This window comes from Neophocaena asiaeorientalis, unplaced genomic scaffold (assembly GCF_003031525.2).
Source record: "Neophocaena asiaeorientalis asiaeorientalis breed wild unplaced genomic scaffold, Neophocaena_asiaeorientalis_V1.1 scaffold307, whole genome shotgun sequence".
Taxonomy (NCBI): Eukaryota; Metazoa; Chordata; class Mammalia; order Artiodactyla; family Phocoenidae; genus Neophocaena; species Neophocaena asiaeorientalis.
The window spans coordinates 2,634,010-2,649,812 of NW_020171817.1; positions in this window are offsets into that span (position 1 = coordinate 2,634,010).

Below are 15,803 nucleotides of genomic sequence, written 5' to 3' on the forward strand. Positions count from 1 at the left end.
AACAGAGGGCAGAACATTAGAACAACACTTCTATTCGATAATAAACTTCACTGTGAAGTAGATGGTTAACCCTGAGCATTCTAGTTAATCTTAGTATCCTGGCTCGACAAAGCTTTGGCCAGTTAACACTCCCGACTTGTGCAGTGCAATGCATAGCTTTATGCTTTGGTGCGTGCTTGCTGAATTGAGTGAATGTCCTGACGGTTCAGGCCGAGCAGCGACTGTGGCTGGACAGGTTGGTGGGGAGAGACTGCTGAAGCACGTTCAGTGGGGGAGACAGAGCACGTGTTTTTCTGGCCAAAAGTTATTTCTGAGAAACAGAGGGCTGTGGCCAGAGGAGAATCACTTCGAAGCAGGTCACCATGAGCACGAGAACAGTACAAGTCATGACTGCACCTGAGGCCACCGGTCTGAGAGCCGGTCTTGGCTCCACCTCTTTTAGGGTTGAAAGTAAACGTTGGGCTAATAGGTTAGTCTTGAATCCTGACATTATCCCACGGTGGAGAGAAGGGGCAGAGAGAAATTTCTTGCCAAAATAAGGAAGACCATTTCAGACATGTTCATTGTAATGACAGCCTTAGAACACGGTTCAAATGCTAGGAGAGAAGATGGACTGCTAGGCAGTGAGGTTTAGTGGCAGGAAGGTGGACCTCGTGTTCATGAACACTGGCCTTGCCAAACTACTCACTAAGCTCCTGAAAGGCCTCGTTCTCTCCCCGGTCTGAGTCTTACCACATCTTTGCGGCAGACTACTACCAACCTAACTCCTCCTTGAGCATTAGGTCTCTATATGGAAGAAGCGTTTCTTGTTCCTCCTGTGTGCCACCTCAGCCCTGCTGCTGGCTTTTCTCAGCCCTTTTCATGTAGAATTAGTGCCTCCTAGACCCTGTGGTCCTTGAGGGAAGGACTGTGACTTTTGCACGGTTATATGTCCAGTGTCTTGAGGAGGGCCTGCCACGGTGTAACTGGCTCCCTTTCCTTCTCCCTAAAGTTTGACCTTGCCCCAGACCCCTGTATCCAATTCACTTCTAAAGCAGGGCTCTACAAGGGCTTATCTATTCTCATCTAGCTGATCCTGTTATTGGACCTGCTTTGACCATAAAACCCTACTTCTCACATTTATTCCTTATTATTATATAGTCCCCAGTTCTTCCAGAGCATGGATTGCCTTTCTTTGGGCCTCAGCTTCCTTTAACTGTATCAGATACCTAGAACTAAGTCTCCCCAGCTCTGAGAGTAATGGAGGTTGGTTGCCTCCACAAGAACTTGTGTCCCTCACCTGTTCACAGCACTTGGCTTAGATCTGGCCCTAGATCTTAGGCTTCATCTAAGCCATCACCAAATGGGAATTTTGCCTTGCGTTCCCTTCTCAGCCTGTTCTGAACCTAACTTTAAGCACATGCTCTGTAATAACTGACCCCGGTCTTACTGTGTGTTTAATCCTGGGCTCTCCCTGGCCCTGAGGGACTTCTTGGACTCCAGATCCTGGAGCAGTTCCCAGAGGTAGGGAATGAGCTGTGGGTGCAATTCCATAAGCCTTAAGGATGAATAGTAATGTGTCTCAGAAACATACTCGAAAGCCAGGTTTTCTGTATTTGGAGATTTAAAGTTTTCCCCCACAGATTACAAATCGAAGACCAGCTGTACTGAATTGAAAGAGCCAAGTTGTATTCATGCCAGGTGGGTCCTACTTCTGTGATGTAAATGTAGGGCCCTGTGATACAGAGGTCCAGTATGGTCCCCAAAGATGTCCATACTCTGATCCTGGAACCAGGGCGTACCTTACCTGGCAAAAGGAGGTTTGCCGATGTAATTTAGGTTACTCACCTTGAGATAGGGAGATTATCCGGGTGGGCCCAACCTAATCATCTGAGCCCTTAAAAAGCAAAGACCTTTCTCTGGATGGAGTTAGAGAGACACAACAGAAAGGGAAGTCAGGGAGATTCTAGTCCCTGTGCCTCTAGTCAATGTGCCTTTGCTGGTTCTGAGATGTAGGAGCCACGTGCAAGGATTCTAGGAAGGCCTCTAGGAACTAAGGTGCCTTCAGCTGACAGCCGGCAAGGAAACAGGGACCTCACTTCCGCAACCACAAGGAACGGAATTTGGCCAGCAGTCTGAGTGAGCTTGAAAGCAGATTCTTCCTCAGAGCCCCCAGTAAAGGAAGGCGGCCCTGCTGACAGCTTGACTTCACCCCTGTAGCCTCTAAAAAGGGGACCCAGTGGAGCCACACTGTACCCAGACTGCTGAGCTACATAATTGTGAAATAAGGAGTGGTGTTTTTTGTTTTTTGTTTTTTTGCGGTACGCGGGCCTCTCACTGCTGTGGCCTCTCCCATTGCGGAGCACAGGCTCCAGACGTGCAGGCTCAGCGGCCACGGCTCACGGGCCCAGCTGCTCCGCGGCATGTGGGATCCTCCCGGACCGGGGCACGAACCCGTGTCCCCTGCATCGGCAGGTGGACTCTCAACCACTGTGCCACCAGGGAAGCCCGGAATGGTGTGGTTTTAAGCTACTACATTGGCGGTGATTTGCTCTGGCGGCAATAAAAAATGAATACAGGGCTTTGTCAATGTCAGAGCCTTCAGGAGGATTTGCCATTTCCTCTTCTATCCAAGATTCTCAGCGGCAAAAGTGCTTCTCTGAAGCTCACCCTGGTCTGTGTGGTTAGTAAGGAAACCTGTGAGCCGAGAGCACAGGGTTTTCGCCTCCGCTCACAGCAGCTTTCTTCCTGCTTGGGCGCTTGCTCAGAACAGCATATTTGGAGTTCCGCAGCCTCCCTGGTGAGCCAGATCCTGGCCATTTCATCACCCCGCCAGGGAGCTTGCCCAGTCAGCCTCCAAGGAAGCCGTCATAAAAATGCAAACACTCATGTCATGTACCCGCCACCTCCAGCGGCAGAGTGGAGCTGGGCTTATTTTGCAGCAAAAGCAAAGCATCAAGGCAAACGTTTCTGAGATCGACCTGTCGAGCAGCTGAGTCACCTCTCTGAAGACTGCTTCCTGTTCAGCAAGTGAAATTGTCTTCTACAGAAATCGGGCTGGAACAAAGGGCTCTGGTGGTCTCCTCCTGGATTCCCCGTGAATGGTTGGTTTCCGTGGGTGAGGCCCAGAGCTAATGATGCCGATGGCAGGGATTAGCTCTGCAGGTGGGCCAGTGTGGTCCATGGAGGGTCTCCATCTAATCGAAACTGTCCTAACCGAGCACCTGTGCCTGGCCCTGTGCTAGGAGCTGGGGACGGGAAAAAGAGTGAGATCCTGCCCACAAAATTCACAACAGAGTGGGGCGATGAGCCCCAAAGCAAGGAGGGATGAACTGATGTTACGTGAAGGTGCGGAGGCAGGAGAAGTTAATCTGCCTGCGTATCCTGAGGAGGTTTCACAGGAGAGAGGACATTTGAGCCCCACTCGCTGGAGGGGCGGGGATAAATGCTCATCAGTGCCACACACTCGGCGCTGCACATGCTGTGATTCCATGTCGGTGGAATTCTGATAGGAAGAGCATCTGTAGGGTTAGGCACAAAAAAGCATAAAGAAGTAAAAATTTCCTGTGAGTAGGCATTCTCATTGATTACTAGAGTGCTATGGCTTCTAGGTCCCTCGGTGGACAGGGACCTGGGGTGGCAGGACTGGATCATTGCACCCAAGGGTTACGCTGCCAACTACTGTGATGGAGAATTCTCCTTCCCTCTCAACGCGCACGTGAACGCCACCAACCATGCCATCGGGCAGACCCTGGTTCACTTTATGAATCCCGAGTACGTCCCCAGACCGTGCTGTGCGCCAACGAAACTGAATGCCATCCCAGTGGTTTGCTTTGATGACAACTCCAAAGTCATCCTGAAAAAATACAGGAACGTGGTCATCAGAGCTTGTGGGTGCCACTGATTCAGGATGAGCTGCTGGGGACACATGCACTGCCTTGGACTCCTGCATCACATCTGCCTTAAAAGGCACCCGGAAGCACCGAGAAAGCGGGATAAGACGCCGACACCATCTTGTGCTGCCTGCTGCCTTTCCGCCCTAACAGACATCTTAAAGGACCTCGTCCGTAACCTGCTCACGTAGTAAATGTCGTGAGTAGTTGTCCTGATACACCCCTGCATTTACGTCTATATCCATCTATCCTTATTGAAATCTGTGAGTTCACACCAGTCTTCCAATCCCAAACAACACCTCAGGGTTCAGTCTAGTTTTTCCCTTTCCATATTCGTAACTCCCTTCTTCAGCTGTGGAGTGTGGCCTGTTTTAGTCGGTTTGGGTTGCTGTAACAAGAATACCAGGGTGGAATTTAAGCTACTCTGTGTGGCTTATAAACAACAGACATTTATTTCCCACAGTTCCAGAGGCTGGAAGTCCAAGCTCAAGTTGCTGGCACATTCAGTGTCTGGTGAGAGCCCACTTCCTGGTTTATAGATGGTGCCACCTCACTGTGTCCTCACATGGCAGAAGGGAGAGGGGAGCTCTGTGGGGCCTCTTGTGTAAGAGCGTCAGTCGCCTTCATGAGAGCTCCACCCTCATGATCTAATCACCCCCAAAGGCCCACCTCCCACTACCATTACATTGGGGATTAAGCTTCAATATACACATTTGGGGGTTGGGTGGGGGACACAGATGTTCAGCCTATAGCATAGCCCCATGTGAAAAGTAAGGCTGGAGAATAAGGTATATTGAGAAAGAGGACAGATGCGAACCATGGTTTGGAGTCTGCTTAGGAAGGACCTTGAGTGTTAGGACACGCTAAGACTTTGTCTTTCAGGTACTGGTAAGTTGTTCAAGGTTACTGAGGAAAGAATAATAAGATTTAACCAGAAGAGAAAAAATAATAGAAATGTAAATAGAAGCACATAAGGTTTTTAGGTAGAAAAGGAAAGACGGGAAAATTTTTGCAGACTTATAAAAGTTCTCTAGGACTATGCTCATCTTAGTTGCTTGACTCCTCACTCAGTGTTCATTCTTGTCCTAGTGAGGTGCCCCACTGTGATAAACTGAGCACATTCCTTCACTCTCTGGCCTCCCTTTTACTTGGAATCTGAAAGTCACAGTGAACGATCTCCAGAAGATACCCAGTACATGTATTTCCCCACTGTCCATGTTGGTAAACAGGAAACATTTTATTTACCCAGGAGCAATAACATTTGTTATAATGGGAGTGGGATTCATTGCGAGGGGGCCACGGTATCCTTTTTCAATGACTGAATCAGTCAAGAAGCTTTTGGTGGCAAATAATTGAAAACCCAACATGACTAGCTTAACTAACAAGGAATTTTAATGACGCCTGTAGCTGGAAGTTCAGAGGGAGGTTCTAGGATGACTTAATCCAGGGGCTCTGGACCATTTGCCTGGGATCCTCTGGGCTGTGCTTCTTCTGAGGCTTGTAGTGAGATGATCACACTGCTCTGGGTCTCACCTCAACACCTGACGTTATCCAGAAGAGAAAGAAAAATGTTTTCCAGCATCTCTTCAGGAGAAGAAAGAACTTTACTAAAAGTTTCCTGTAATGGTCTCCTTGTATCTTAAGAAAGAATTTTTCACCTTTTTCCCTTTTATTTCTATTTTTTGTTTTGAAACAACCTTAGATTTACAGAAAAATCGCAAGCACAGTATAAAACCTTTCTTTCTTTGAACTACTTGAGAGTAATTCACCAACCTGAAGTTCCACAAATGTTTATAGCAGCTTTATTTGTATTGCCCAAAACTGCAAACAACCTAGATGTCCTTCAATGGATGAATGGTTAAACAGACTGTGGCACCTCCATACCGTGGAATTCTACTCAGCACTGAAAAGGAACCAACTATTGCTACATCCTGGATGAATCTCCAGAGAATTATGCTGGGTGAAAAAAAAAAACCAATCCAAAAAGGTTACAGAGTGTATCATTCCATTTATATAACACTCTTAAAATGACCATGTTATAGAAATGGGGACCAGATTAGTGGTTGCCAGGGGTTAAGAAGGAAGTGAGAGACATAGAGAACAGGCTTGTGGTTGCCAAGGGGGAAGTGGGGTAGAGAAGGGATGGAGTGGGAGTTTGGGGTTAGCAGATGTAAACTATTATATATAGAATGAATAAACAACGAGGTCCTATTGTATAGCACAGGGAACTATGGTCAGTATCCTGTGATAAACCCTAATGAAAAAATATAAAAAAGAATGTATATATGTGTGTGTGTATGTATATGTATATATATAGATAGAGATATATGTATAATTGAATCACTTTGCTGTGCGGCAGAAATTAACACAACATTGTAAACCGACTAGACTTTAATAAAAAACAAAGAAAGAGAAGGAAGTGAAGGTAGGAGGGGTGGGGGTGTTTATAAAATGGCAACACAAGGGATCCTTGTGGTGATGGAAATGTTCTGTGTCTTGACTGTATCCAAGCCAGTATCCTGAGTGTGATGTTGTATGATAGCTTTGCAAGATGTCCCATCAGGAGGAATTGGGTAAAGGGTACACAGGGTCTCTCTGCATTACTTCTTACAACTGCGTATGAATCTATAATTATCTCAAAATTAAAAGTTTAATTTTTTAAAAAAGTTAAAGGAGAGAAATAAATACAGGAGAAATTTTTTAAAAGCCCCTGAAGTTCCATCCACCAGAATAATTTAGCATATATTTCCTGTGAACAAACGAATTCTCCTTCAAATTCTCATCCACAGACTCTATTCAAGTTTTGCTACTAGTCCCAATAATATCCTTTATAGAATTCCTGACTTCTGTGACTTTGATATTTTAAAAGTGAATAGCCCAGTTATTTTACAGGAGGTACCTCAACTTCGGTTTATTCGTTATTTCCTCATTGAATTCAGGTTTTGCATCTTTGGCAAGAATAGACAGACGTGATGTTGTGTTTCTCTTCATGCATCCTATCACCTGGGGCATGGTTTCCATTTGTTTAGTCATTGGAGGTGCTTATTTTGATCACTTGATTAAAATTATATCTGCAGGCTTCTCCACCATGGAGTTACTTTATTTTTTTCTTGTAATTAATAATTATTTTGTAGGGAAGTATACTGTGGCAATGTGAATATATACTTCCTATCAAATTTTCAATATATTTATTTATCTATATATTGATGCTAGTATGGACTCATGAATTCCTATTTTGCTCAATGGACTATGATCTGTAACTATCCTTATTTATTTTGATAACCAGATTATCTATGGTTTGGTCAGTGGGAACCCCTTTAAACTGGCTTCTGTATCTTTTTGAAATGTTCCCTAATTTGGGGGTATGTTCTTACTTTCTGGTAGAACAAGATGTTCCAGGCTCATCTTGTTCTTTCTCTGCTTGGATCATTGAATCAGCCATTTCTCCAAGGATCCCTGGTTCCATTTAGTGCAGAATGATATTTAGAAATCAAAATTTGGATACTAAGTGTTCTTGTTGCTACTGGGTGTCATTGTTTCTAGATTCTCTCAGCAGAGAGTGAGGGAATGTATCCTGGGGTGTATACTTGCATTTATATCTGTATTTACCTCTATATTGAGATCTGTATCTGTATCTATATCTATATGTATCTCCATGAGTTCACACTGTCTCCAATTCTAACACAACAACACAGGGTTCTAAATCACCTCTGAATCTTCCTATCTCGCCTGAATCAAAACATTACCTGGCATATGACAGACTCTCAGTTTATGACAAAGGAGTAATATCTCTCTCTCTCTCTCTTTTTTTTTTTTGCCACACTGTGTGGCTTGTGGAATCTTAGTTCCCCGACCAGGGATCGAACCCAGGCCCCTAGCAGTGAAAGCGCTGAGTCCTAACTACTGGACCACTAGGGAATTCCCAGGAATAATCATGAAAGACGTCAATGGAGCATCAGCCCTGCTGGAGGAAGTGCTCAGATCATGGGGATGGAAGCCAGGCTGCTGGGATGGGCAGTTGAATGGGAAGGGCAGCAGTTGCCAGTTACATTCTCTATACAGACTTTAATTCTTCAGATCGTCAAAGCCCTAAACAAGTAAAACCTAAAATCAATGCATTGTAAAGAAAAATTAATTACTGTATTTTATAACATGTAAACAAAAAAGTATTCTCTGGAAAAATCTAACTCAAAAAAAGAAGGGAGGAGAAGACAAGATTTAAAAAAAATTTGCAATTCATATTACAAAGAGTTAATTGTCTCAATATACAAAGAGCTTTTACAAATCAGTAAGAAAAAGATTAACCATTCAATGAGCAAAAGTGGACGCAGGGCATAAACTGGCATTCATAGAAAAAAATGAAAACGACTTAACTGTATGAAAAGACGTTCAACTTTATTCACAATTAAAGAAATGCAAACCAAAACAACAAAGTGTGCCAATTTTACCTATCAGATTGGCAAAGTTTTTAAGTCCAATAATACCCAGTGCTGGCCCAAGTTTGGAGAAACTTGCATCTATCAGCATTTTGGTGGGAGTGAAAATTTGTCTGTCACTTTGATACAGGAATCTGTTGACATCTTTAACATTTTAAATTTACATACTTTTAAATTCAAATAATTATACGGGGAAGGGAAAACAGAGGGGGACTGAGATAGGCTGTGATTTCAGAATATATTTATTCTGCCCTGACGTAAGCCCTGGGCTCTATTCCAAAAGCCTTGTTCACATAGTTTCCTGCTCATGGCAGCTGTTTATTTGTCTTTTCTCAGCAGTCAGACTATGTTGTGCTTTGGCTCCAGCACCAAGGAGCTGTGCTTCTCATCATGGGAATGATGGTGCAAGAGACCTGCCTTCAGTTTGATGCGGTTGCTGGGATGAGACTTGTTTGCTTTTAGTAATGGGAATGTGTTTGTACTGCTCGTTAGTGCACATTGTTATTGCTAACTTAGCATCCATTCTCCCTTCTTCCTTCCTAAGGAACTCGAAGAGGGCTGGGACCAAGGCAGTAAGTAGTAGAGGGGATGGAAAGTGGAGGGTGGGTACGAAATGGGGAGTAGTAGTCAAGGTTTGGTCTTGTTGGAAGGGGGAGGTGTGTGTGTCAGAGGAGCAAGGAAGCTGGGGGTTCGGGGAGGCGAGGTGAAGAGTGGGCCCTCCGAGAGCTCCAGGTTTCCCTTGGTGTGGATGGCGATGCTGCTGACCAGGAGGGACACGGGAGGAGGAGCAGACTTGGGAGGCGAGGTAATTTAGTTTTGGACTTACCGTGCTTGAGGTGTTGGTGGGACAACCAAGTAGAGACAGCCAGTAGGCAGTTGGCAATAAACAGCTAGGTTCTGGAGAAAGTCTAGACGGAAGATAGAGATGTCTACTAGTCATTGGTCATGGTTGACGGAGGATGAGATGACCAGGTCATGAAAGACAGCCCTGCATCTTATGTATGTATTTTAATTTAACAAGAACTTAACATAGCCCTTACTCTGGACCAGGCACTTGGCAAATATTTACTCATTTAATACAAATGAAACTTTGAGGAAGATACTGTATTATTATTATCCTCATTTTGCCGATGAAAGAATTGAGGCTCAGAGAAGCCCCACAACCTGCCCAGGTTCTTGTAGGTCATAGTGGCACAGACCAGGCTCCAACCCAGGTTACCTGGCTCCAAAGCCCGTGCTCTCACCGCTACACTATGCTACACGGCCACTTTATACTGGGCATTGCTTGTCTGTGTGTTTTATCAGGAAGTTTATAGGAATGAGAATAGCTTCTACTTACTCTGTCCTGGGGCCCTGCTGCTGTTTGTATAAAGACTACGTCCTACTGTTACAGGTAAAGGCTAAGACATCTGTGAGTTGAGGAGGATCTTCTAGATTTATGAGTAAAGGCATCATGTTACCTGTGCTGCTTACATCTCCATGGATGCAGGACACTGAAGTGACAGCAGGAGACCTACATGGAGGGCCGCTGGGTTCACCGACACTGCTTGTCCTCTTTCAGTTAATTTCCACTCTCTCACCTTTTCCACTTCTTCCCTCAGTGACTTCTGGATTCTTGTTTTACCAAGTTCCGGGTGATATTGTAAATTTACAACCCCTGCAGTAAAGCTCCTCCAAAAAACCACATATCAGTAATAGAGAGCATACAAAAAGAAAGCATTAACAGATCTCCGACACATTTGGAAATACGACAAACTTTCCGTGGTCTAAAAGCAAAACAGAAACACAGCTAAGAGGATGTACTGCAGTCATGGTTCTTCTGGGCTTGGGTTCTGAAGCAGGTACAAAGGGTGGGAGTTTGTAATTCTGCAAAGTCACGGGCAGTAAAGCACTTCACATAGGGCAAGGGATCTGGGCCAGGCCCATTTCATGAAACTAGGTGGTGGGATGGGGCTCCCTGCAGTGATGGGAGCTGGAAGAGCTTACTACTGATTGTTTATTGTTTGGGGGCCCCTGGCTTATACAAATAGCAGGCAGGTGAGAGGAAGCAGACCCAGCCTTGTAACCAGGACCTGGGCCAGGCTGCCTGCTGCCTCGATGACAGAATCTGAGATATTCACTATAACATGGAAGTCCTGAGCCACTGAGAGAATATTTGTTTCAAGATTGGGAGCCCTGAGAGAGAGGTATGTAAAGATGACCACCAAATTGCTAGGCAGGGACAACAGATAGTGGAAGGGGAGAGAGACAGAAGAGAGAGGCTTCCACTCAAGACGAGCCTACAACTGAAATTCCTTAAAATTTCTAAACATATCGAAAAAGAACACTAAGGAAGGCTACCAACAAAAGAAACTATTGGGAGATCAATTCACTGTAGGCAAAATGATAACAATAAAAGACTAGCTAGTCAAAAATCACTTCCTTGTTGAGTGCACGACTAGACTCCATTTCTTAGCCTTCCTTGCAATTAGGCCCGAGCATGTGATTGCCAGCCGACGGAGTGTGAGTGGAAATGAGGTGTGCCACCGCATACCTGACTCGTGGAAACTCCCAGGTGCTGTCTCCACGTACAGGCTCACTGCGACAGAGACACGCCTTGTCCAATGGAATGTGAGTGGAAATGAGGTGTGCCACCGCATACCTGACCCATGAAAGCTCCCAGATGCTGTCTCCACGTACAGGCTCACTGCGACAGAGACACGCCTTGTCCAATGGAATGTGAGTGGAAATGAGGTGTGCCACCGCATACCTGACCCATGAAAGCTCCCAGATGCTGTCTCCACGTACAGGCTCACTGCGACAGAGACACGCCTTGTAACCTCGGGAGCACACGTGGAAAAGGGCAAAACCTCCATCAACCTATGTCCTTCAATGACCCTTTGGAGGAGTCGGTTTACTGACCTATTCACCCACACAGGGTTGTTACGTGACCAAAATTAGCTGCTATTGTGTTGAGCCATTACATCTTTGGACCCTCAAAGAGATCAAGGAAAGAAAACGTATGTAAAAGATGAATAATAATAAGAAACAGACAGAAATAAAAATATCAGTAGATGAATACAGAAAAGAACCAACTAGAAATCTTAGAAACAATGACAAATGAAATTTAAAAACTCAAATGGAATAAATGCTACACTAGACACAGTTGAAGAGAAAAATTGATGAATTGGAAGTATCACCAGAATATAGTATATAGAGAAAAAGAAACAGGAAATATGAAAGAGAAGTTAAGAGTCACAAAAGGGGGACTTCCCTGGTGGTCCAGTGGGTAAGACTCTGCGCTCCCAATGCAGGCGGCCTGGGTTCAATCCCTGGTCAGGGAACTAGATCCCTCATGCATGCCTCAACTAAGAAGTCCGCACGCCACAGTTAAGAAGTCCTCATGCTGCAACTAAAAAGATGTTGCGTGCCACAACTAAGACCCGGCACAGCCAAAATAAAATAACTAACTAACTAACTAAATAAATATTTAAAAAAAGAGTTACAGAAGGGAGTTCAAGGTGCTCCAATAATCATAAAATAGGAATTCCAGAAGAAAATAAGAATTGACTCAATGGGTAAAGCAAAATTTGAAGATGTATCACTGAGAATTTTTTAGAATTGAAAGTCATCATTTTTCAGATTAAAAGTGTACATTGAATCAATAAAAGTAAATCCATACCCAGATGCATTGCAGTGAAACATTGAATATCAAAAATAAGGATAAAATATTAAAGGCTATTAGAAAAAATAAACAATAAACCTATAAAAATAATAATTAGAATGACATCAGACATCTACTTAACAACAATAGATGTCAGGAGACACTGAAGTAGTATCTTTGAAGTATCTTTGAAGTGCTGATGAAAAATAACTGACAACCTAGAATTCTGTACCTAACTAAACTATTCTTTATGAATGAGAACAAAGTAAATAAATTTCAGACAAAGATTAAGTGAGTTAACCACCTACAGATTCTTATTGAAAGAACTAATACAGATATATTGCAAACAGAGGAAGAGTGAACCAAGAGGTGGGGAGCAGGATCTAAGAAGCAATGGTGAATACAAAGAATTAATAATATATATTTTACCAAAGGTAATCAATGAGAAAAAAATATAATTTTTGAGTGTATGTTAAAAAAAAGTGCAACTCATGGGCTTCCCTGGTGGCGCAGTGGTTGAGAGTCCGCCTGCCGATGCAGGGGACGCGGGTTCGTGCCCCGGTCTGGGAAGATCCCACATGCCGTGGAGCGGCTGGGCCTGTGAGCCATGGCCGCTGAGCCTGCGCGTCCAGAGCCTGTGCTCCGCAACGGGAGAGGCCACAACAGTGAGAGGCCCGCGTACCCCAAAAACCAAAAAACAAAAAAAACCTGCAACTCAAATTCTAGACAATCTTCACAAGGAAGGGGCTGTTCAGGGGTGGTTAAGGATGCTGAGTTTCTGGTTGTGTTTGAAAGGAGAACAAAGACACTGAATAACTTTCTTATTTATGGTTAATTATGATTGTTGAAAATTGAAGAGTAAAACTAAAGAACAAAGCACAACGTATCATTCAAAAGCAGCAAAGGAAGTAGGAAGGAATAAAGAAAACATTGAAATTTAAGAGAAGTTAGGAAAGGAGAAAAGAAGAAACAAAGAAAAAAAAAACAAGCCAAAACCACAAGAAAAAGATGGTGGAAATATGTCCAGATAGATCAGTAATCACGATAAGAGTAAATAGTTGAAGGCCTTTTAAAAGACATAGACTTTTAGGGTTGATTTTTAAAACTTAAATTCAGCTTTGTGCTATTTACAAGAAGCATAAGAAATGACACAGAATAGTTAAAATTAAATTGGAAAGCTAAACTGGAAAAACTGAATAGGCAGACCAATTGTAGGGCACAGATCATTAATAGGGATAAAAAGGACATTCATAATAAGAAAGAAGCAATCCTGCAAGGAGCAACAATCATAAATTTGTATGTTTTTAACAACCTAGCCTCAATATATGAAGCAAAATCTAAAAGAATTACAAGGAAAATGTATAAGGAAATTGGAAGATCAAGTTGATATAAAATAAAGATACGAAGGATTTCAATGGCACAATTAAACTGGACAAAAGATAAACTAGATAAACAGAGAACCCTGCACCTAACATAGAGATCATACCGTATTTTCAAGCACACTTTGAACATTTATAAAAATGGACTCTAATAGCACAATCATATTCTCTGACTTCAATGCAATTAAATGAGAAATCCACAATAAAAAAGAGTATATGGCAAGAAGTAACCTCATGTATTTGTAAGGTATAAAACCAACTCCTAAAATAGCTTTTAGGTTAAAGAGGAAATCACGATGGAAATTACCAAGGGAACATTCATGGCTTTCTACTCCAGTTACCTTGCGAAGGAAGCAGATTGTTTTCTTACCTTGATTTATGCTTAAATAGTTCCTTGTGTTTTTTCCTTTTCCCTCTACCATTGCTCTAATTTCCAAGCCTTTTGCTCTGAAAACATTTTCTGGAAATCTTCTTTACTTTTATAGCTTTTGCATTTTTTTTCTTGTTCTTTACCCTTAAAACTGTCTGCTTTTATATTGTAAACATATCGTCTTAGTGATTTTTGGCATTCCGTGCTCACTTTTGTGTTAACATTTAAATCTCACGGACTTCTAATCGTCTCTCTTAAATATTGATTTTACCTTATTAGTCCAAACTCTCTTAAAATAATAGTGCCATTAAAAATTTTTGTCCTTTCAACAATTTTTTTTCTCTAAGCCTTAAAAAATTCTTTCTAAACTTCCTACCTTGTATTTATTATTTAACTTGGTAGTTTTCTTCTGTTAGTCTTTTTTTCCCCCTTAATTTATAGAATAAGAGCCAGCCTTGGAAGCTTGGCCTCAAAGTGGTGCATGGAAGAAGCTCCTCTTTAGAGCGAGGGAGCTTGTGTCTCCTGCCCTTCCCATGCCTGCAACCACCAGGCTGCCCTCTGGCACCTGCTAAGGGATCTCAGCACTGGCTGAAGGTTGGGTTTCACTCCGTGGGACTCTGGAAACTCCTGGGTTACTACTTTCAGCACCATGGTTTTCTCTGTGCGGTGAAGTGCTTGATGTGTTGCAACACTTTTTCTTCCTCAGTTCAAGGTCTCTGATATTAGTCTTTGTACCTTAGGCCATCCACACCACTAGCCATAGGGTCATCAACACCACTGGCCACAGGGTCATCTATACCACCAGCCACAGGACCTTCTACACCACCAGCCATGGGACCAGCTACACCACTGGCCACAGGGTCCTCTACCCACTAGCCACGGCACAGTCTACACCAGCAGTCCCCAACCTTTTTGGCACCAGGGACCAGTTTCATGGAAGACAGTTTTTCCATGGACGGGGTTGCGGGGAGGGATGGTTCAGGCGATAATGTGAGCGATGGGGAGCCATGGGGAGTGGTGGATGAAGCTTTGCTCGTTGGCCCGCCGCTCACCTCCTGCTGTGCGGCCTCGTTCCTAACAGGATGCGGACACCGCGGCCCGGGGGTTGAGAACCCCTGATCTACACCACTAGCCACAGGGTCATCTACACCATTAGCCACGGGACCATCTACACCACTAGCTGTGAGGCTGGAGGGAATGGAAAGAGGGCAGGGACCATGGCGGGAGGCCGTGGCCCTCCTCAGTAAGGAGCTGGGTCGTTCTGCAAGAGTCCCAGTATCTTTTCTTGCCTGGGCTTCTGTCTCACTCATTCTCACACTATTTCCAAATTCCCTTCTCAGTGGGAAGCAGACATTTTTTTCTTGATACATGATTCTCCTTGGCTTCCTCTCCTATCATGGAAGAAGTTCAGGAAGAACTTGGCTGGAGCAAAGGTTCTTCTGGATTCGGGTTGAAACATCAGGATCCTGCCGTCTGACTGTCCTGCTGGGTAGAGCAGCTTTCTGCATTTGGCAAGACCCCAGTGCGGCAGCCCAGACCTGCCTGGACATCAGAGCCTGCCGGACAGGGAGGCAGGCTCACCTCTGCACTGGGCCCCCGGGAGAATGCTCAAAGCACAGGAAGGTTTCTTTGCTTCTTGTCCACCCCCTGCAAGGCGGGAGGTGCTCTTCTGAAGAGGTTAGAGCTCCCGAAAGGACATGTGGCCCCTTTGCAGCCTTGTCTACGATGACAGCATCCTCTTCTTCATTCAGCTTTCTCCCACTGCAGCTTTTCTTCAGTTCCCTGGAGTCTGCCCCTCAGTGATTAACACACTCCCTCTTGGATGTCGGGGCTTCCAAAAGTAAGGAGCTGAATGCTTAGGTTTTTATGAAAGATTTTAATAAAGCATCTTTGGGGGAGGCCTTAATTTTAAAACTTGCATCTTCCCATCTTCAAGGAGGTTTAGATTCCTTGTCCTTCTCGTTATCAGGGACACACAGCTGGACACAGGATAAGCCTACTTATCCCACTCCTACTTCTGCTGTCTCTAAGCCATCAAGCTGAGCTACAGGAACACCTTCGTTCCAGTGTTGATTTGGTTCCCTGACAAGTTTCCTATTTTTC